Here is a 23,179-nt window from a genome sequence, read left to right as displayed (position 1 = left end):
TGTTTCGGTTATAAAATTTTGCAAATTAGTAATTTTTCTTCATAAATTTTGGCCAAATTTAATACTGTTACATATCTTTGGTAAAAATAATCCAAATTGGTGTATATTATTTGGTCTGTGTGAAAGTTATTATAGAGTCTACAAGCTATGGTGCCAATCACTGAAAGTTGATCTCACCTGAAGTACTGACGGCCTATCTCATTTCTTGAGACCCTAACAAGCCAGGACAGTACAAATACCCCCCAAATGACCCCTTTTTGGAAAGTAGACATTCAAAGGTATTTAGAAGGAGGCATGGTGAGTTTTTTGAAGTGCAAAATCAAGATTTTTTTTCTTTTTTTTTTTTTTTTCACAAAATTGTTATATTAGCAGGTTATTTCTCACACACACAGCATATGCATACCACAAATTACACCCCAAAATACATTCTACTACTACTCCTGAGTATGGCGATACCACATGTGTGAGACTTTTACACAGCCTGGCCACATACAGAGGCCCAACATGCAGGGAGCACCATAAGGTGTTCTAGGAGCATAAATTACACATCTAATTTCTTGACTACCTCTTGCACTTTTGAAGGCCATGGAGCACCAGGACAATAAAAACGCCCCAAAAATGACCTCATTATGGAAAGAAAACACCCCAGCGTATAATCTATGAGGCATATCGAGTCTTTTGAACATGTCATTTTTTTCTACAAGTTTTTGGAAAATGTGGAAAGAAAATGAAAATGCATTTTTTTTTTTTTTTACACAAAGTTGTCCATTTATACAATATTTCTAACGCTGCACGTTCATACCAAAAATTACACAAAACATTGTCAAATTCATCGGGGGCCGCATCAGCAGTATTGTTGCCCTCAAAGGGTCGGTTGTATCTGTAGGACTATGTGTCCACTCTTTATTATCGTAAATAATTGACACTGCATTTGTTTATTACTGGGTGTTATGGAGTGCAAGGTACAGGAGTTTGCTGCGTACGGAGTGCAGGCTACAGGAGTTTGCTGCTTGCGGAATGCAGGGTACAGAAGTTTGCTGCTTGCGGAGTGCAGGGTGCAGGAGTTTGCTGCTTGCGGAGTGCAGGGTACTGATAGGGTTGAAATAATGACTTAGAGTTCCACTTTAAGTGTTTCTGTTTTTTCTTACCTGTGTACGTATCAATTGTTCTATTTAAATTGTTTGTGCTCCTTTCTTACCTGTGTACGTATCAATTGTTCTATTTAAATTGTTTGTGCTCCTTTCTTACCTGTGTACGTATCAATTGTTCTATCAATCTGTATCTAGATGGAATTTGGAACTGCTGAATAATCATTACATGTTCGCTGATGAGAAACTCTTTGTACCTTAACCTCATTTGGTAATGCCGATAAGATTACTGCTTTTGTAACTGCCTATAAAAGAAGTAAAGGGAGCAGTCCTTTTTGGGGATGCTCAGAACTTTGATACAGACATACCTGACTCCGTGTCATTATTCTTATAGAAGCAATAATTTGGCAAAGCAATATAAACTTAAGCAACTTGTTTAAAAGTTGAACCTAACACTTTGGCGCCCGAAACAGGGACTCACCGATGATACTACAAGAGGTGGACGAAAGCGGCTGACGGAACAAAAAGACAGGCATTCCGGGAACCACAGATCAAAAAAAACCTGCGCAGGTAAGAAAAAGCTTTATTTTTCTTATATTCTGTGCTCCCCTGATTTGTGCCTATCCGTTCTGTCAGTTACGGTTCTCCTGGTTTTAAAACACCAGCCTCTGTAGTGGTGAGTCTAGAATTACTGCATATTTTAGTTTATATTGCTGGAATTATTTGTTTGTTTTGTCTGTCTTGTCTGTCTTGTCTGTCTTGTTGAGAAAGTGAATGAGCCTGGTCAAGGATGGTATGAGTTAGAAGGGGATTGCCGAACTAAGCAACGGAATGCGCCTTACCTCACACGATTGGGAACCTGAGGGCTTGTGAGCTTGGGGGTCTGACGCTTATGCTTAACCTCACATCTAACTCATAAACCATAGACGGGTTGAGAGTATAAGCCCTGTCTGCTCCATAAAGCAGGAATAAGAGTGTATGAGAGGGATTCCCAGATACGGGGAGGGAATAAGGTCTCAACAAAGTCTCGAGATCTAGTCGGATACCTGGCCACTTAAAGGAATGCTTGTATATGTTGTAGCCGCATTTTTGTATATGTTGTAGCCGCATTCTGGTTTGTTATTGGGCTAGCATATAAAGTAATTATTTATTTTTGGGCTAGCATATAAAGTAATTCGGTTTCAGAAATCTCATTCCGGAGAGGTTTCTAGAATTCTAGCACCCTAGGAGGAAGGCAACGAGGAACTAGTGTAACTTAGCTGGTTTGCTATTGGGCTAGCATATAAAGTAATTATTCATTCTTGTATATGTTGTAGCCGCATTATATTGTACACTAAGTGTCCCACACGCTACCTAGGCAGGACTGTTAGAATGGGCCAGAGGAACACAAAACCCCGTCAGGGAATTGTGGCGCACTATACGGTGCCACAGATAATTAAGAACATTTATGGGAAAACCGAAGCACAGGACTTAAAGGATGTCCTTCGTAAATTTAAGGTGAAAGGAGCAGCGGGCTTAGACCCGGATGTATGGAGTGAAATAAAAAGGGACAGACAAGGAGAGGTGTTAGAGAAGCAATGGATGCGTCAGGTTCAATGCTTAATTAAGGTCTCAAATAGAGCGAAAGAAGAGGGGTGGAAGTATAATCCAGATTGTGATGGTTGGGATATGAAAGATAGAAGAACAAAAAATGTCGAGGCTCCCAGCTCAGCCATCCCACCCCCATACACTGACGTAGAACGCAAACCACACAAGATATATCCGGTACTTGAGGGGAGAGGATGGGTTTGTCAGGATCGTGGAGCACAAAACCCAGAATGGGCAGTAGAATGTGTGCATTGTGGGGCACAAAAACCTCATCCAGAAACTGTAGCTCCCGTACGCACTGATACACGCATTGTTCAGGTAAACAATCCAGAATTTGGACAAGCAGCCCATCCAAATGCCCCGCCTACTGTCACTCGTAGAATGCAAATAAGGACTTGGGCACCATGGTCGGCAGACACCCTTATGGCATTAATACAGAGCGCCCCAGACCCGGTAGCAAAGCCAGCTGCTTTTTGTAGATTTGTGACACAGTTAATGAATACACATGAAGCGACCTGGCAGGATGGGGAGGATCTATGCAGACACAAAATGACTCTGACCCTGTTTAACCAGTTTATGACAGAAATAGGTCCACACAGACCTGCAGGACAAGTTGATGGGGATGGCAATTTAGAGACAGGACATGTCAGACATATAGACTCAAGGGCCCCTTTTATTGCTAGATTAGAAGCTTTTTGTCAGGCAAAACAACAGGAGAGGGGGTCCATATCACCCATGAAGCAAATGCCAGGACAGACTGTATCGGAATTTTACTTATCTATGGAAAGTATGATGGCAGATGAGGGATTGGACTTGGCCCTGCCAGTCACAATCCGAGCCTTCAATAGACAATTTATGGAGGGATTAATTCCACAGATAAGTGAGAGACTGAAAGCCTGCACACCAGAGTGGAGGGCAACTAGAGATAGAGGGACGTTGTTACAAAAAGCGCAAGGCATAGAGGCGGACTTAGCAGAAACCAAAGGGAGGAAATCTCATGCTATCAACGCACTCGGGGGTCCCCAAGAGCAAGGTAGAGGTTCCTTTCGCAAACCCCTTACCTGTCACTACTGTAACAAGATTGGTCACATCAGACGCAACTGTAAGAAAAGAATAAGGGATGAAGGAGAGGAAGGTGTTGATTCTCCAGTTAATCAGAGAAGGAACCAGCCCAGGGACAACAAAAATAGTCATATCAGGCAGCAGGGAGATGGTCCACGAGCATGACTCACCCCGGTTTTAGAAAAATCCAAAACAACAATGCTTAAGACAAATATAACGGTTGGTAATAAGAAAATCTCTTGTTTAGTCGATACAGGAGCTTCACGCTCGTTACTTTCTGACTCTGAACTACTGCCTGGCCAAAAATCACCTGACACTTTACTAATAACTGGATATGATGGCATTTTAGCCGACGCCCCGCTTACAAAACCTCTGAAAGTTAAAGTAGGAAACCACATGTTCCTTTCACGCTTTCTGGTATCCAGAGGAGCCCCCACTAATTTGTTAGGAGCTGACATTTTGCAGAAAATAGGAGCTAACATTACCTATCACCCAGATGGCACTGTCACCTTAGCTATAGGGGATAATCAAGAACACATGGAGATGTGTAACCTGATACAATACCTAGAGGAGGAATCGGAATTGTCCGGCACACCTCCTTCAGACTTAGATCAGATTTTGTCGTCCCTTCCAGGAGAACTATGGGAAAAACATCCAGCTGATGTTGGACTTTTGCCCATACCTCCGGTTACCCTACAGCTGATTCCAGGAGCAGTGCTTCCCCAACAAAAGCAGTATCCACTTAGTGCACCCCAAGAGACGGCCATAGAAATGCAGGTCCAATCCTTCTTAAAAAGTGGAGTTCTAAAAGAGGTAAAATCACCGGCAAACACTCCCTTGTACCCGGTTAAAAAGAAATCAGTAGCCGGTAGTCCGGTTAAGTATAGAATGGTCCAAGACCTTAGAGCGGTCAACAAAATACTAGCCCCGATGACACCTTTAGTACCCAATCCACATACATTACTGTCACAAATACCATCAACCAGTATGTACTTTACGGTTATAGATTTAGCGAATGCTTTCTTTTCCGTCCCGGTTGCTGAAGAATGCCAACTTTGGTTCGCATTTTCAATAAAAAATCGGCAACTAACCTGGACACGCCTACCTCAGGGTATGGCGCATTCACCTACCTTGTATTCGCAAGCATTGCAAATGGTGTTGGGAGAATGGGTACCACCAGATTCCTGTGTATTGTTACAATATGTGGATGATTTATTGTTATGCTGCCCTGACAAAGAAACTTGTTTGGCCACCACCCTTAATTTGTTGCGATTTTTGGCAGAAAAAGGTTGCAAGGTTAATAAGAAAAAGTTACAAGTGTGTCAGGAAAAAGTTATCTTTTTGGGACATTGTATATCACAGGGTACGAGACATCTCACTGAGGAGAGGGTTCAAGTGATAAAGGGAATGTTACCCCCACGGAATTTCAAACAATTGCGTATGTTTTTAGGTATCGTGTCATATTGTAGACAGTGGATACCACATGCTAGCGCTTTGATGCAGCCATTATACGATGTTTGAAAATTGTACCGTATGTGCTTACAGAAGTAGCTTATGAGTCGTTTATCACTTTGAAAAAGTTGTTGATTTCTGCCCCGGCTATTGGTATACCAGATTACACCAAGATATTTAATCTGTACATTGCTGAGATCACTGGACACGCCACAGGTGTTCTGACACAGGCACATGTAAAACAAAGACCAGTCGCTTACTTTTCAGCAGCATTAGATCCAGTATCTAGAGGTTCACCGTCTTGTGTACGGGCGGTAGCTGCAGTGTCAATTATCATAGATAAGTCATCAGAGATTGTTCTAGACAATCCAGTCGTAGTGCATACCACACATGACATACATGCAATCTTGTCTCAGGTACAGCACAAACACATTTCAATGGCTAGGCAATTAAGATTACAGTGTACTTTACTCTTACCTCCAAATGTTACTTTTCAGCGCTGTACAACCTTAAATTTGGCCACCTTTTTGCCTCTTCAGTCACCAGATTTGGCAAGGGGGAATGATAGTACTAATAGTACTAGTGAGAAAAGAAATGAGGACACTGACACTCTTTTGTTTAAAGAAGTAGATCAGCACGATTGTTTTCAGCTCATGGAACAGGAGACAATGGGATTCCCACATGTTACAGATACACCGATTTTAAATGCTGAGCACACCTTATATATAGATGGTAGTAGGTTTGCTGATGACAAGGGTAAATATCACACAGGGTATGCTGTAGTGACTGATACGCAGGTAATTGAAGCACAGGCCTTACCAGCCCACATGTCAGCACAGGAAGCAGAATTAAAAGCTTTAGAACAAGCCCTAGAATACTTAAAAGAACGAGAAGGGAATATTTACACTGACTCTGCCTACGCTTATGGTGTAGCGCACGATTATGGCCACATATGGAGGGCTAGAGGTTATCTGACAGCAGCAGGTACACCTGTAAAACATGGAGAAGGGATTAAGAGAGTCCTGAACAATCTTCAAAAGGTTAAACGAGTAGCCATTATGAAGATAGCGGCACACACGAGCGCAAAAACAATTGAGGCAAAAGGAAATGCATTTGCAGATTTGACTGCAAAACAGGCAGCTCTAGGGGAAGGAAGCCCTGAGACCTTAGCAGCGGTAGAGGTGAGTATCCCAGAACCAACATGGCAGCAGCTGAGTAAATTACAGGAGCAAGCAGGGGAGAGCGAGAAAGATAAGTGGGTCAGGATGGGAGCAGCACCAGACCTTGACAATGTATGGAGGGAAGGAGGCAAAATATGCCTGCCTGCCTCTCTGTACCCAGAAATGGCAGCGGCAGTTCACCTACCCACACACGTCAGTTCCAATTCCATGTATAGGATTGTGAACCAAGGATGGCTCGCCCCTGGATTCAGTAGCACTGCAAGAAACTACTGTGCAGCCTGCCAAATCTGTCTCCTGAATAACCCAGGACAGAGAGTAAAAACCCCACGAAAACACCAGGTCCGGGCCCAATACCCCTTCCAGAGACTGCAAATTGATTACATACAAATGCCTAAGAGCGGCCCTATTGAATTTGTCCTCGTGTGTATCGATTTATTCTCAGGTTGGCCCGAAAGTTATCCAGTAAAATCGGCTACAGCTAAAGCCACAGCTAAGAAACTGATCACTGAGTTAATACCTAGGTTTGGTCTTCCTGAAACCATAGAATCAGATAGGGGGACACACTTTACAGGAGAAATCATGCAGAATGTGATGACCATGTTAGGGGTTCAACAAAGTTTTCACACCCCTTACCACCCACAGAGTTCAGGATCAGTGGAGAGAGTAAATGGGACAATAAAGTTAAAAATACAAAAAGCCATGCAAGAGTTAAACAAGCCTTGGCCAGAATGCCTGCCTTTGGCTTTGTTCTCTATAAGGTACACTCCAACAGGAAAAACAGGATTATCCCCATACGAAATACTTTTTGGGAATGCACCTAGATTAGGTTTATATTTTCCACAGAGTATGCAATTGCAATGTGATAGTTTGACTGCATATGTGATACAATTACAACAACGTCTAACTAAGATCCACAAAAGTGTGTATTCTTCTCTTCCAGACCCTAATTCAATAACAGGTACACATACGCTGCTACCAGGGGATTATGTATATGTGAAGAAACACACCAGAAAGACATTGGAACCCAGGTTTGAAGGTCCTTACCAAGTACTCTTGACCACAGCCACCTCAGTAAAGCTGGAAGGAAAACCTACCTGGATACACGCATCACATTGCAAGAAACAACCCGAGAAAACAACATGATGAAATATCTACTTACAGATTTTTTGTTGAAGATTGTTGTTTTACAAATATATGCATGGACTCCTGGTATTAATGTACTTGAAGTAGAGGAAACAACAACTTTCGAATGGGCTATAGATGATCCTAAAGTAGCAAATTATTATTGACAAAGGTAGACTAGTACATCTTTCCTCACAGATACAACAGGATACTGCACCACATTGGTGGGATATATTTAGTGGAATGTCTTCTACAGCAACCAATACCTTTCACTGGTTGTTAAGTCCAATGGTAATTATTATTCTAATATTAATATCACTTACAATCACGAATATATGTGTATACAGGAAAATAAATAGGAAAATTAGGAGAATAGACAGGGTATACTGATAAATGTGTATTGACATCACCCTACTCCTATAAAACTCCTCTTCTTGAATTTTAAGATGTTGGTAATACCTAGGGGGATGGGTTCTACCCCTCTGACAACTCGCGGTCAGGGAAAGGACTCTGGGGAAAAACTGACTAGAACTTATTCATGAGGACCCAGGGGGAAGGAGAGGATGATGTCAAAGGGGGAAATTGATAGGGTTGAAATAATGACTTAGAGTTCCACTTTAAGTGTTTCTGTTTTTTCTTACCTGTGTACGTATCAATTGTTCTATTTAAATTGTTTGTGCTCCTTTCTTACCTGTGTACGTATCAATTGTTCTATTTAAATTGTTTGTGCTCCTTTCTTACCTGTGTACGTATCAATTGTTCCATCAATCTGTATCTAGATGGAATTTGGAACTGCTGAATAATCATTACATGTTCGCTGATGAGAAACTCTTTGTACCTTAACCTCATTTGGTAATGCCGATAAGATTACTGCTTTTGTAACTGCCTATAAAAGAAGTAAAGGGAGCAGTCCTTTTTGGGGATGCTCAGAACTTTGATACAGACATACCTGACTCCGTGTCATTATTCTTATAGAAGCAATAATTTGGCAAAGCAATATAAACTTAAGCAACTTGTTTAAAAGTTGAACCTAACAGTACAGGAGTTTGCTGCTTGCGGAGTGCAGGGTGCAGGGTACAGGAGTTTGCTGCGTACGGAGTGCAGGGTACAGGAGTTTGCTGGCTACGGATTGCAGGGTACAGGAGTTTGCTGCCTACGGAGTGCAGGGTACAGGAGTTTGCTGCCTACGGAGTGCAGGGTACAGGAGTTTGCTGCCTACGGAGTGCAGGGTACAGGAGTTTGCTGCCTACGGAGTGCAGGGTACAGGAGTTTGCTGCCTACGGAGTACAGGAGTATGCTATGCACAGTGTGCAACATCTGACCTCTGCACCCTCCACTCTCCTTCCATCCTCCCACCTCTGCCTCCACAGCCCTCAACCCCCCCCCCCCAAAAAAAACCTCTCACATCTGTGCTCTTTCCTACCTAGCCCAGCTCTGGTACCTCCCTGTGTATGAGGATCTCTGTGTTCAGCACCACAACACTACAGCAAGTCCTCAAATAGCCTGCTTTCAGGCTGCAACCCGCTAGATTAAAAAAAAAAAAAAAAGTAGCAGTTGGAGCTGCCAGGAACCTCAGACGGGCCAACCGCGCATGCGCTCAGCTCGGAAACAGCTGGCTCTGCTAGAGGGACTAAGGAGAGAGAGCGGGAAATGTTCACTTGGAGATCGGCTGGCCGCGCATGCGCTCACACAAAGCCGGCGCCACTGGCGTGACGGAGGATGTTTACTCTTGTTGCCTGGGAGATCAAAGAGGTGGCGCGGGCCACATGACAAGTCCTGGCGGGCCGGATTCGGCCCGCGGGCCTTGTGTTTGCCCCCTGTGCCTTTAGTATATAAAGGAATGAGATGTTAATAACTATGTCTAAGGATTTTGTGATGGTCTTTAAAATTAAATATATAAATTGTATAGATGCCAGGTAAAGTTATTACCTTAAAACATGTATAGGTTAAATTTTTTTTTACATATACAGGGAAATATGATGATTCAATATTTAATCAAGAGGGGGTATATGTACGTATATTTAATATGTGTAAAGGGCAACCCAAGTGGGGAAAAAACAGATTCTGGGAATAACCCATACATACATAGGGGAATCAAGTAAAAAAAGGGGTGAAAAGGTGAGGAGAACATTTTCTCTAGGTGCAGATAAAACAATGTGTAGCGGTATATATTGTATAAAAGGGAAGGAGTCTAATCATATGAGTGAATGTTTCAATGGAAAGGTGTTATAAATTGTTTCATTTCCAATTTAGGTCTATATCCATGTTGAGGTCCCCAGAAAATAGGGACCCCAATAAATATATTCACCTAGTTTCATTTTGTGACACTTGAATCTTTTTATTACCTCTCCTCAAGTGTCCTTTAATTCTGTCTATACCATAAAAGATAAGACAAGTGGGGTCACGATGATGTACCCCTTTAAAGTGTCTGGAGAGGCTGTGTTTAGGGAACCCTTTTCTGATATTATATGTTCCCTGATCTTAATAAACAGGGGTCTGGTGGTTCTGCAAACATATTGTAGCCGACATGGGCATTCAATAACATAGGTGACATGCGTACTAGTACAAGTAATCAGTTCCTTAATTTTATGCTCCTGATTACTTACTGTAGACCTGAAAGACTCCTTTTTCCTGGGCAGTTTTTTATTCACCCTACAGGGTAAGCACTTCTGACATCTAAAGAACCCTTTTAGCTCAGAGAACAGTTTCACCCCCTTAGGTAGATCTATCACGTTGTGCACCAGATGGTTCCTAAAGAGTAGGTGCCCTCTTATAGATGAATTTCGGGGGTTTTTTTGGAAGGATTTTTGAGATTATTTTATGATATTTCAGAATTGGTCAGTACTTTCTTACTATGTGCTCTAGATTACGGTATTGCCTATTAAATCCAGAGATGAACACCATTTCTGTGTGTTTATTGGTGTTCTTATCTTTCTTTTTCTTCATTAATGGATCTTTCCTAGCCAGGCTCACTTCAGATTTTACTTTTTCTAGATATTTTCTCTGGTATCCTTTTTCCTTAAATTTCTTCTTCATGTTTTCGGCTTGATCCCAAAAGTCTTCCAGTGCATGGCAATTCCTTTGTAGTCTAATAAGTTGGCCCTTAGGGATATTCCCTTTCCATTTAGGGCAGTGGTCATCAACCCTGTCCTCAGGGCCCACTAACAGGCCAGGTTTGCAAGATAACTGAAATACATCACAGGTGATATCATTTGCTGCTCAGTGATTGCAGTATTCTAGTCTGCATCTCCCCAAGGTAATACATAAAACCTGGCCTGTTAGTGGGCCCCGAGGACAGGGTTGATGACCACTGATTTAGGGTGATGGCAACTGGAAGTAGGTATATACCCATTCCTATCAGTTGCCTTAAACGTTCTAGTCCACAATCTGTCCTCTTTTTTGTATATCTGGAGATCCAAGTAATCTATCTGTTGAGAATTCCAAGTTCCAGTGAAAGTAATGCCATATTTATTATGATTAATATCCTTAAAGAAGATATCCAAGGATTCCTCTGAACCTTCCCATAGGATGACAAGGTCATCTATGTACCGTCTATAGAATTGGAGCTGGGGTCGTTCAACATTATAAATCTGTTCTTCCTCTCACATGTTCATGAACAGATTGGCGAGACTTGGAGCATAGAGTGCCCCCATCGCTCCCCCCTTAGTTTGTACATAGTAATAATTTTTATACCAGAAATAATTACTCCCCATTGCCATCTTCAGGCCGTCCAGAATAAATGCAATCTGTTCCTGTCTTAGGTTTGTTTGTTCATGTAGTGCTTTTTCTATCCCATCTATACTGTCTTTCTGAACTATGCTTGTACACAATGAGTTGACATCGATGGTGACTAGGAGGCATCTCTCATTGCCATCCATGCCCTCTAGTTCAGAAATCAGTTGGATACTATCCCTAAGATAGGACTTTCCTTTCTGTACCAGCAGTTTAAGATATTGGTCGAGGTATTCACCTAATCTTGAAAATAGTGACTTGATACCACTAACAATGGATCTACCAGGGGGTTTCTATATATCTTTAGTCCCCCCTCTTTCTTTCAAGTTTCCTTAGGTCATCTTCCACCATCCTTCTGAAAGCACCCAAACATTCATTACCGGGTCTTTCGGATTGAAAATGGAATTATTCCTTAAAGTTATATGCTAAAACTCCGCAACATCCTGTTGCTGGCTCATACCCTTTATAGCAAAATGTTTCTTGAGGTTAAGTTTCCTCATGAATTTCTGCAAATCTATGTATACCTCAAATTTGTCAATTTCCTTGTCTGGGGCATACTTGAGACCTAAATATAAAATCCTAAATTCTTCCTCTGCAAAATTAGCTCGGCTTAAATTAAAAATACGGTCTCCTAATACTCCCCTTTTCTTCTTCCCTCCTCGTTTTCCTCTTGTCCGTTTGCTCTTCCTCTTCCCATATTCTGGAAATTAATTGTATTCTGGGAGTATTAGGAGTCTCACACTCTCCTTGCAAACAGTTCTCTACCTCGAACAGTCTTACATCTTTTAATGGATCCTTCATTCACTTCTCTATCCTAGGGCTCTATCTGACCAACTCATAAGCCTCTACACCACTCACTATCCCCCACTTCTGCAACACAACTGAAATTCATGCTTGCAATCTGGATAAATAACAAATTTCTTGGCTTGGCAGAATTGCCTTCAATATGTCTAACCTTCCTAAATGTCTCTGCTATTTCAGGGTTTTGCCGATAGTCTTACAGGCCCAAATTCTTGGATACTCCATTTCACATGTGGTAACCACAGACTCTGACTTAACAGGGCCACTTCTTTCCGTAGTAGACGGCAAGAAGATCTCGGACTCCCTAACCTAAGCACTACCAAGCAGCACAGTTAGCCCGATTTTCAAAATGACCGTGCTCACTAAGAAAACCCAATGGATGTAACACTTGAGACCGCAGACATCGTTCCATCCTGAATATGTAACCTTCTTTGGCTCCACCCTATAGATAGATCACACTTTACAAACCTGATTTGGAAACACACAATGACAGTATTGGGCAACATTAAATATTCTGACGGCCTCCTCTCTTCCCATAACCCGTGTGTCATTTATCCCAAACCCAGCCTTTCAACTAAGCCTTGAATTTCCCTGGGCCATCCAAAAATGGCTCCTGTGCAACACTACATGTATACATAACCTGAAAAACAGGGTGTGAACCCCTTCCCAGACTTTTTATCTAAAATGTGGACTCCCAAGCACAGAAGTCTTTCAACAGCTCCAAAAAAAAAAAAAACACTTTATAAACCATGATGTCTGCCTACCAGAAATGGGCTATAGACCTAAAAGTAGACTTGGAGGAAGACCACTGAGCCCAGATATGGGCAATGAACTAATGCTGGTGTGTTGCTCTAGCAGTGGAAAAAAACTTTAATGTTATCACTTATTGTTACCTTGTACCTACAAAGATAGCAAATTATGTACTGGGATATTACCTGGCATGCTTTCATGTTTGTGGGTGGACTGACACCTTCTTTCATATTTGGTGGTCTAGCCCCATGGACAAAAGATTCTGGTCATAAGGTATTCAATATGCTTGCCGAATTATTAGGCCCCACAGTACCTCTCCGCATGGAATTTGCATGTTCTTTCTTGTGTTTGCAATGGTTTCCTCTGAAAAGTCTGGTTTCCTCCCATACCCTACCAGAATGTTTTTGGAGTAATTCTTTTCTGTCTAAATCAACCCTGTTATACAAATTGGATATGCACATGTGTTATCACACTCTGCATATCAGTCCCATGTCCAGCAATTCGTGAGGGTTGAGGAAAAACCTTGCGATTTACCTCCTAAAATATTGGCCAAGAAAATTAAATGGAAAAGGCTTTCAAGCAAATTAGACATGGCGATTGTCTAATGCCCATAGAGCTAACCCACAGAATTTCCAGGAGTCACATATGACTGAACAAATATTCTGTATACATACATACATACAGTACCCTCACAGGCAAAATATGCCTGTCTCAACTTGAGAACCACCACACACACAATCCTGCAAATCTGCAATTTGCTGATCCATATTTACAGTGCTGACTAAGCCTGAAACATTAAGTTTGGCAGAAACTAAATCTAGGGTTGCCCAGGTTATGCTGCATAAAAAACAAACCTTAAATTCTGATACTATACATGAATACCTGGCAATCTGGTAGCTCCTGATTGTGGACTATCTTCCACCAGGCTCGACTCAGTGCTACAGGTGTAGTAGAACTACCATTTCATTCAGGTTCTTCAAACAACTCTCCTTTTCTTTCCTCCCTTACCCCCCTTTTTATTTTTGACTACTCACACTCCAGCAATACCCTTTGTGTTCTACACTGCTGATAACTGCCCACTCTGAGTTGAAAGACAACCAACTTTATTCAACCCTTTCCTGTGAGCTTAGGTTGTCATAGACACATCCCTGGGGGTGGGGGTCCTCATCATGCCAGCCTGGGTTTACAGTACTACTGTTCAGTGCTGAAGTAAGGAATGGCTGTGGTCAACCTCAACTGCAAGAAGAGGAAGGACCCATGAGGTCACCAGACCAGCTTATATGAAGGGGGTGGGGGAACTGGGAGGCAAGGGGTTCAAAATGAGCTTTTAAATAGATATACATTCATTATTTTTTGCACTCTGAATTGCTTTGACCCTCAGTCATCAACAGACCCTCAAAGCAAACACTAACATCTGTTGATAAGAAGTCACTGAGAATTAGGCCACATGCACACAGGGCATTTGCCAAGCTCTCCTAAACACCTTTCCTCCTGGCAGCAGCGTTCTGACACTAAAAAAGCTTGACACTTGTAAACCCTTTCTAGAAGTGTTTTAGGTGTGTCAAGCACTTAGGATTTAATTCATCTCATTGGTCAGAACGATAATTAATTTTGGCCATTGAACTGAATTAATGCTCAAGCACTTGATGCACCTAGTGTTATCATGTGTCAAACATTTTTTTGGGCAAAACCCTGCTGCTCCTGTACACGCACTCAGTGTGTTTTTTCTGCCTCTAAACGTCTTCTAACCAGCTACTAGTGATCACTATCACTAGTCATTAACAAATGCTCTGTCTGACTAAAGCCTAGTACACGCGATAAGAAAATTGGATGAAAAACACAGTTTTCGAAGTGAATGACCATGCATGCTCAGGAAAAGAATATACTACAATACAATACAATACAATACAACACATTACATCACTTCCGAAGTTGTATTCTGTTGTATGAGAATTTTCGTAACCTTAGTAACCTATTGCTTTTTGATATGAGATTAGCATACAGAAAAAAAAAAACAGACGATCATTCATCCGATATCCTCATTGTGTATAAAGGCATTAGATTAATGATGCTGATGTTGAACTAAGTGCAAGTGGCTCACCAGTAGGGATGAGCCGAACACCCCCCAGTTCGGTTTGCGGCAGAACATGCCAACAAATCCAAAAAGTTGCGTGAACCCCGTTAAAGTCTATGGGACTCGAACGTGAAAAATCAAAAGTGCTAATTTTAAAGGCTAATATGCAAGTTATTGTCATAAAAAGTGTTTGGGGACCCGAATCCTGCCCCAGGGGACATGTATCAATGCAAAAAAAAAGTTTTAAAAACGGCTGTTTTTTCTGGGAGCAGTGATTTTAATAATGCTTAAAGTGAAACAATAAAAAAGTGTAATATTCCTTTAAATATTGTGCCTGGGGGTTGTCTATAGTATGCCTGTAAAGTGGCGCATTTTTCCTGTGTTTAGAACAGTCCCTCCACAAAATTACATTTCTAAAGGAAAAATGCCATCTGTCAATGCCATCTGTACCCAGTGCCATCTGTCAGTGCCATCTGTCATCAGTGTCATGTGTCATCAGTGCCACGTATTAGTGCCATCTGTCATCAGTGCCACATATTAGTGCCATCTTTCATCATTGTCACGTGTCATCAGTGCCACGTATCAGTGCCACCTGTCAGTGTCACGTCATCAGTACCACGTATTAGTGCCATCTGTCATCAGTGCCACGTGTCAACAGTGCCACATATTAGTGCCATCTCTCAGCAGTGTCGTGTCATTAGTGCCATCTGTCATCAGTGCCACGTATTAGTGCCATCTGTCATCAGTGCCACATATTAGTGCCATCTTTCATCATTGTCACGTGTCATCAGTGCCACGTATCAGTGCCACCTGTCAGTGTCACGTCATCAGTACCACGTATTAGTGCCATCTGTCATCAGTGCCACGTGTCAACAGTGCCACATATTAGTGCCATCTCTCAGCAGTGTCGTGTCATTAGTGCCATCTGTCATCAGTGCCACATATTAGTGCCATCTGTCATCAGTGTCATGTGTCATCAGTGCCACATATTAGTGCCATCTGTCATCAGTGTCATGTGTCATCAGTGCCACATATTAGTGCCATCTGTCATCAGTGTCGTGTCATCAGTGCCACGTATTAGTGCCATCTGTCATCAGTGCCCCATATTAGTGCCATCTGTCATCATTGTCACATATCAGTGCCATCTGTCATCAGTGCCACATCAGTGTCACGTGTCATTGTCCTGGTGCTCCAGGGCCTTCAAAAGTGTAATGGGTAGTCAACAAGTTAGATGTGTAATTTATGCTCCTAGAACACCTGATGGTGCTCCCTGCATGTTGGGCCTCTCTAAGTGGCTAGGCTGTGAAAAAGTCCCACACATGTGGTATCGTAATACACAGGAGTAGCAGAATGTATTTTGGGGCACTATTTGTGGTATACATATGTCATGTGAGAGAAATAACCTATTACAATGACAATTTTGTGGAAAAAAAAAAATAATTTTGCAAAGAATTGTGGGAAAAAAATGACAACATAAAAAATCTCACCATGCATCTTACTAAATACCTTGGGATGTCTACTTTCAAAAAAAGGGGTCATTTGGGGGGTATTTGTACTTTCCTGGCTTGTTTGGGTAGCAAGAAATGAGATAGGCCGCCAGTACATCAGGTGTGATCAATTTTTTATGATTTGCACCACAGCTTGTAGACTCTATAACTTTCACAAAGACCAAATAATATCCACTAATTTGGGTTATTTTACCAAAGGTTATTTTACCATGCTTGACCATGTAGCAGTATAAATTGTGGCCAAAATTTATGAAGAAAAATTAATAATTTGCAAAATTTTATCATGGAAACTAAGAAAAATGCGTTTTGTTTTTTTCAAGATTTTCGGTCTTTTTTTCATTTATAGCGCAAAAAATAAAAAACCCAGAGGTAATCAAATACCACCAAAAGAAAGCTCTATTTGTATGAAAAAAAGGACAAAAAATTCATTTAGGTACAGTATTACATGACTGAGTAATTGTCATTAAAAGTGTGAAAGCACTGAAAGCTGAAAATTGGTCTGGTCACGAGGGGGGTTTAAGTGCCCAGTTGTCAAGTGGTTAAGGGGAACCCCACACCCAAATAAAAAAAAAAAAAAAAAAAAAAGGCGTGGGGCCCCCAGGCCCTAGATACTCTGAACAGCAGTATACAGGCAGTCCCTGGGTTACAAACAAGATAGGGGCTGTAAGTTTGTTGTTAAGTTGAATCTGTTTATGATTTGTAACAGGTACATTTTTTAAGTGTAGCTCCAGCCCAAAAATCTATTTTTAAGCTCTTTGGATAATATAGGGCAGGGTTATCAACCCAGTAAATTTTTTTTTGCTGTCTGTACCCCTGTTCAGAAGAATTCACTTCACTTTCTGTCCCAATGACAATTGGATTTGGAAAATTGTAGGTTATTAGGGAAACAAGGATTGGTGATAAAGCATCAGTGGAAACACCTTTTTCCCATATTAACTCTTACAGGAGATAATTTCCATTCCTAGGGGTAGATTTCCTCTCACTTCCTGTTGTCTCCCTCCATTTGTAGGTAGGAGTTGTTTGTAAGTCGGATGTTTGAAAATAGTGGACCGCCTGTATACACTATACGGCTTGCCTTATACACTCTGCGGAAAATTGGGTCTTAGGTGTTGGTGGTACCAGAACACCGTAAGCCCTCACAGTTACTCTTGGTGGGTGCTGGAATGGGCCCTGCTGTGAAATATTATATCAAGAATTAGGCGGTGGTGGTGGCAACACAACACTGTAAAGCCTCACAGATACTCTTGTTGAATGCAGGAACGTGCCCTGCTGTGAAATATTAGATCAAAAAAATGTAATTACAATACAGTGCAGCAGTAGTGCAGTTGCTACTACTTTTCTGGTGGTGACACAGTACACAATGTGAAAAAAGAAAACTAAAGCGCCGATGTGGATTCGCTATAAAATAACAAAACACCAAAACGAAATGTGTAAGCTGCAATCAACCAATTAGTGCTGTGACACCTGTTGCTATAAATCAACATAAAATATGTTGGTGCGCTTATCAAACTATCCCCATCTGTCGGAGTGGTGCTTATATATAAAATCCTAAACCATAAAAAAATCCTGATATCATAATCAGTAAAGTGAATAAGTGCTAATAAATATTCAATAAAGTGAATAAATGCATCAAAAAACATATACCCTGATATCACAATCAGTAAAGTGAATAGGTGCAAATAAATATATCAATCAATAAAGTGAATAAATGCTAAGTGTGACATCTTCGCCTAGTGTTAGGCAAACACAGCGATAGCTGTATGAGCGGTGAAGCTGTCTGACCATTATAACAAAAGCGATTCAGCTACTGCAAATGTGTGAGTGGATTACATTGTTTGCCCAGTCTTTTAGCATTTAAATACACTGCGCAATGATGGTTTTTCTTTTATCTTTATGTGAATCACCTTGCAAATGTAATTCATCATGCAACTGTGATCTGTGAGAATTGAAATACAAGCAAGTTCATAAAAAGCAATTAATTGGACATTTAGACCTCAGCTGGATTAACACAGACACTATTTATATTTAGTTTTATATTTAGTTACAAGTAAAATGCAGACCTTTCCCATAATTACTCTTTGCACCAAGGTTACATTCTGATGGTTGCTCTCCCATAAAAGTGTGTGTTTCCCTCCCATCTAGTCTATGTATATCATTACATGCTGATGCCTCATTGGTTGGCATAGCGTGGCTGTGATTGGTGAGCTTCCCTATTCCTGGTTAAGGACTGGCTACATCTCCAATCCCTATACTTTGCATAAGTCAGCCCCCTTTAATGCAAATCCTTGTGACTATTCTGAGCAGGATCTTAACTTGAATTTTCCCCGGAAGTTAAGTATTGATTACGGGTTGGCCTCCCTTCATTGCATATCCCAGCATGGGATCCTTTGAAGTGAGTATGTGTAAAACAATGAGGTTTGGATCCCATTGTTTGTTTACACAAGCCTAGGCACCGACTTGTCTGGTCTACCAGAGATTTCTGTAAAGATAATATGTTCCGCCCTACATAGATAAAAGCTAAATTACATATATTTATTAAATATAAATAAATTAAATATCAATTAAATATATTCTTAATTCCAATATTTTACAGCTATTAATGTAGATTTCACAAACTCATAAGGCAACAAGTCCGTTGGCAACAGCATTTGAAAGACCCACATCAAAGAAAAAAGGCGGACTTCTCCTTGCTCCTCATCTGGGATCTCCAACCCTACTCCAGTCCTCTCGAAAACCTGCACTGAGAGGAATGAAGGTATAGCAATAGGTGCCCCAAGTACTTGCAGCCAATCTGCTAGCAGTACACCACCATCTGATTTTAGCAGGCAAATTTCCCTACCCCAGTTGCTAAACCGTAAAAAAAAAAATTCAGTCCCAGCGATCCACATGCTCACAGTCTGAATGCTAGCTTGGCCAAATTGCTAGCACTGCAACTACTGCCTTTTCAGCTGGTAGACTCTGCCCCCTTTCGTGAATTTGTGGAATGTGCTGTACCTCAGTTGCAGTTTCCAAAATGCCATTTCTTTTCATGGAAGGCCATTCCAGCTCTCTACCGGCATGTGGAGGGCAGTGTTTTTGTCTTGTTGGACAGGGCGGTCAGCAGTAAGGTGTACATTACCACAGGCTCATGGTCTAGCAGGCATGGGCAGGAATGTTACCTTTCCTTCACGGCGCACTGGGTAACTATGCTGGTAGCTGGGACGGATGCAGGACAGGGTTCAGTACTGTTGGAGCTTGTTCCGCCACCACGCCTCCAAAATGCTAGGGTGATTCTGCTACAGCTCTCTCATCCACCCCCTAATCTTCTTCTTCCTCTATGGCCTCTTCTGCAGATTTGTTCTCTGAACCAGCGGTACTCTGTAAGCGTTCAAGGGGCTATGCAAGCACTCAGGCAAAAAGATGCCATGCGGTGCATGAGTTACATAGTTACATAGTAGGTGAGGTTGAAAAAAGACACAAGTCCAACCTATGTGTGTGATTATATGTCAGTATTACATTGTATATATATTGCGGTCGTTCGGGTGCTTATCAAATAATTTCTTGAAACTATTGATGCCCCCCGCTGAGACCACCGCCTGTGGAAAGGAATTAAACATCCTTGCCGCTCTTACAGTAAAGAACCCTCTACGTAGTTTAAGGTTAAACCACTGCTTAGGGGACAGGATCCACACTGGGGCAGAGATTCTGTCAGCTTTGCAGGGGCAGGCTCAGATGTGGTTGACGCCACACCAGCTTCAGCCAGGAATGGTTGTATGTGACAGTGGCACCAACCTTCTCTCCGCCCTCCGACAGGGACACTTGACCCATGTTCCATGTTTGGCACACATCCTGAATTTGGTGGTGCAGCGGTTTTTGAGCAGGTACCCAGGCTTACAAGATCTCCTGAGGCAGGCCAGAAAAGTCTCTGGTCATTTCCAATGGTCATATAATGCCAGTGCTCGGCTGGCTGACATTCAAAGGGAATGCAACCTGCCCACCAACCGCCTCATTTGTGATATGTGCACCAGGTGGAAGTCAACGTAGGCAATGCTGCAGCGGCTGTTCACGCAGCAGAGGGCCATCAATGAGTACCTGTGTGAGTATGGCACCAGGACAGGGGAGCTTGGCTTCTTTTTGCCACGGTAGTGGCTACTGATCAAGGATGCATGCACTGTCCTGTCACAATTTGATGAGGCCACGAGGATGGTGAGCAGCGACAATGCATGCATCAGTGATACTGTCCCTCTTCTCTTCCTGTTGGAGCACACGCTTCATGGAATAATGGACAGGGCACTTGAGGTAGAAAAGTGTGAGGAAGAGGAGGACTTACTTACCTCTCAAGGCCCTCTTTATCCAGATATTATTCCTGCAGGCCCGCCAAACACACAGGAAGAAGAGGAGGATTGTGTCAGCATGGATGTGGAGGATAACACTTAGCAGCAGTCTTCAAGGGATGGTTTTCAGTCCCCAGAAACCCAAGGAGTTGTACGTGGCTAGGAGGAGGTTGTTAAGGATCATGTGATCCTTAGTGACCCAGAGGACTCAGAATCGAATGCCTCTGCAAACTGTCGCAGGCTTTGCAGAATCGGGGAGGCCATGCAGCGTAAAGACCCTAGGATTTGTGGTATCAAAGAGAAGGAATCATTACTGGCTGGCAACCCTTCTTGATCCACGTTACAAGAGTAAGGTTGCAGAACTCATCCTGCCTTCGCAGAGGGAGCAGAGGATGAAAGATCTTCAGGAGGCCTTGAAGAAAGGTTTGTGCAATGCATTTCCAGACTCTGTGAGGTTACAATTTCCTGGTGCTGGACAACTTGTTGCTGTCAGGTCACCTGAGGCAAGGTGACAGATAAACACCATTGGGGTCAGGAGTGCACCGCAAAGGTAGTGGACCCTACGGCTGACTGCTGCGGATGGGAGTCTAGGTGGTTAAGGAAGGCAGGTCCGTTGGAACACCAATACGGATCCCACAGGGGCTAGAGCATAAGATTCCCCAGGGCGCGGAGTCTAAGAGCCAGCAGGTGTTCACCAGAGCCTCTAGTGGTGAGGATGGACTGGGCTGCAACTGGCTCCAGATCACGACCCCCAGGGTCTCCCAGCTCACGCCCATAGTAGGCTACAGGAGGACAGAGATAGTAAGGGAATAAGCCAAAGGTCAGGATGACTAGCAGACAAGGATAAACATAGAACACACCAAAGGTCAGGGTCACAAGCAGAAAGGGATAGTCGAGAAAAAAACAACTGGAATCAGGCATAGAAGACACAGCAAGATGCACACGAAAACTAAACACACAAAGGTTGATCAGCAAGGCAGGCTTGCAGTGCACAGGTTAATATAGAGTTGCCCGATAGGGGCTGGGGTGGAGCCATGCTTTAAGGAGAGATTATTTAAGTAGCCAGGTGAGAGTGGCTGGCCATAAAAGGTGAACACATGGAGGAGAGGTAAGCTGACAAAGATTACTGCATAACCATGACAGCTTCATTCATTCAGAGGAAGAGCAGTGGAGAAGGCGGCCGGCTGAACGATGCCTTTAGACAATTTTTCAGTCCTCAGCGCCAAGGTCTGATCGGTTCAAGCAACCATCGCCAGCGTCTGCATTACATGGTGCAGGAATATCTAGGGGCAAGAGCAGACTTGGAGACCTTTCCAACAGAGCATCCACTGGGTTACTGGGTCTTGAGGATGGACCACTGGCCAGAACTTGCCCAATATGCAATTGATCTACTGGACTGTCCTGCATCCAGCGTTCTTTCTGAACGCACATTCAGTGCTGCTGGAGGGTATGTAACGGATCATAGAGTGCGCCTGTCCACAGACTCCCTTGATAGGCTCACATTCATAAAAATGAATCAGTCTTGGATCAGCAGCAGCTATCAAGCACCTGATGCTGTTGTAACTGATTGATTTTTCTATGGATGTGGGATCCCTTGAAGACTGCCTATGCTGATTGACTATCCTGTTCCTCCTTAATCTTGATGATGCTAGCTTCCAACAATATTTTTGGTTTAGGGCACCACCACTACTGCCTAAGGCCAAATTTTTCTGTCCCTGTATAACAGAGGCATGTAATTACAATTTCTGATCTAATATTTCACAGCAGGGCCTGTTCCTGCGCCGAACAAGAGTATCTGTGAGGGGTTACAGTGTTGTGGCACCACCACCACCAAAGGCCCAATTTTTCTGTCCGTGTCCCAGCAGCAGAAAAAAAAGGAAAAGCGTGCCCCACGGCCACCTGCAGAAGATGCACCATGTCCATGACCAGCACTGTGGACTGTAGACACAGAGCCTGCTTGCCCTCTTTTAGTGGCCTGTGAGCGTCTGTCTCTCCTTGGTGGCCTTCCGGACATGATGCAAAAAGAAGGGGAGGACGGCCTTGGGACTTTGAGTGAGGTGGGAGAGATTCGGAACACTTCCACAATCAGTGCAAAAAATGTTTTATTGATCACAGAGTACTAAATACATAAATGGGATCAGCAATAAGTGTGCGTTACCCGGCATAGTGGCCTAGTTTAAAGCATAGGTAAAAAACAAATACAATTCATTACACTTGATTTATACATCCATAAGAGGTATTATACATAGTGAATCGCTAGAAAGCTAAAAATACACATACATCATCTGAATTAGTAAAATACATAATACACATGCATGGATAGCAGCAGTATGTGACCATATGATGACCAACTTCAAGTACCCAACAAAATGGGCGTGCATGTGGCATCGATAGTGTCCTACGCGTTTCGCGAGTCTCCTCTCGCTCATCAGGGGCTGATGCGTAATTTGTATGTCTAAAACAAAAAATATTGAGAATAATGAGGGTGTGAAAATAACTAATAAGTCGG

This window comes from Aquarana catesbeiana, linkage group LG12, assembly GCF_042186555.1.
Source record: "Aquarana catesbeiana isolate 2022-GZ linkage group LG12, ASM4218655v1, whole genome shotgun sequence".
Lineage (NCBI taxonomy): Eukaryota > Metazoa > Chordata > Amphibia > Anura > Ranidae > Aquarana > Aquarana catesbeiana.
This window is presented reverse-complemented; position numbering follows the sequence as displayed.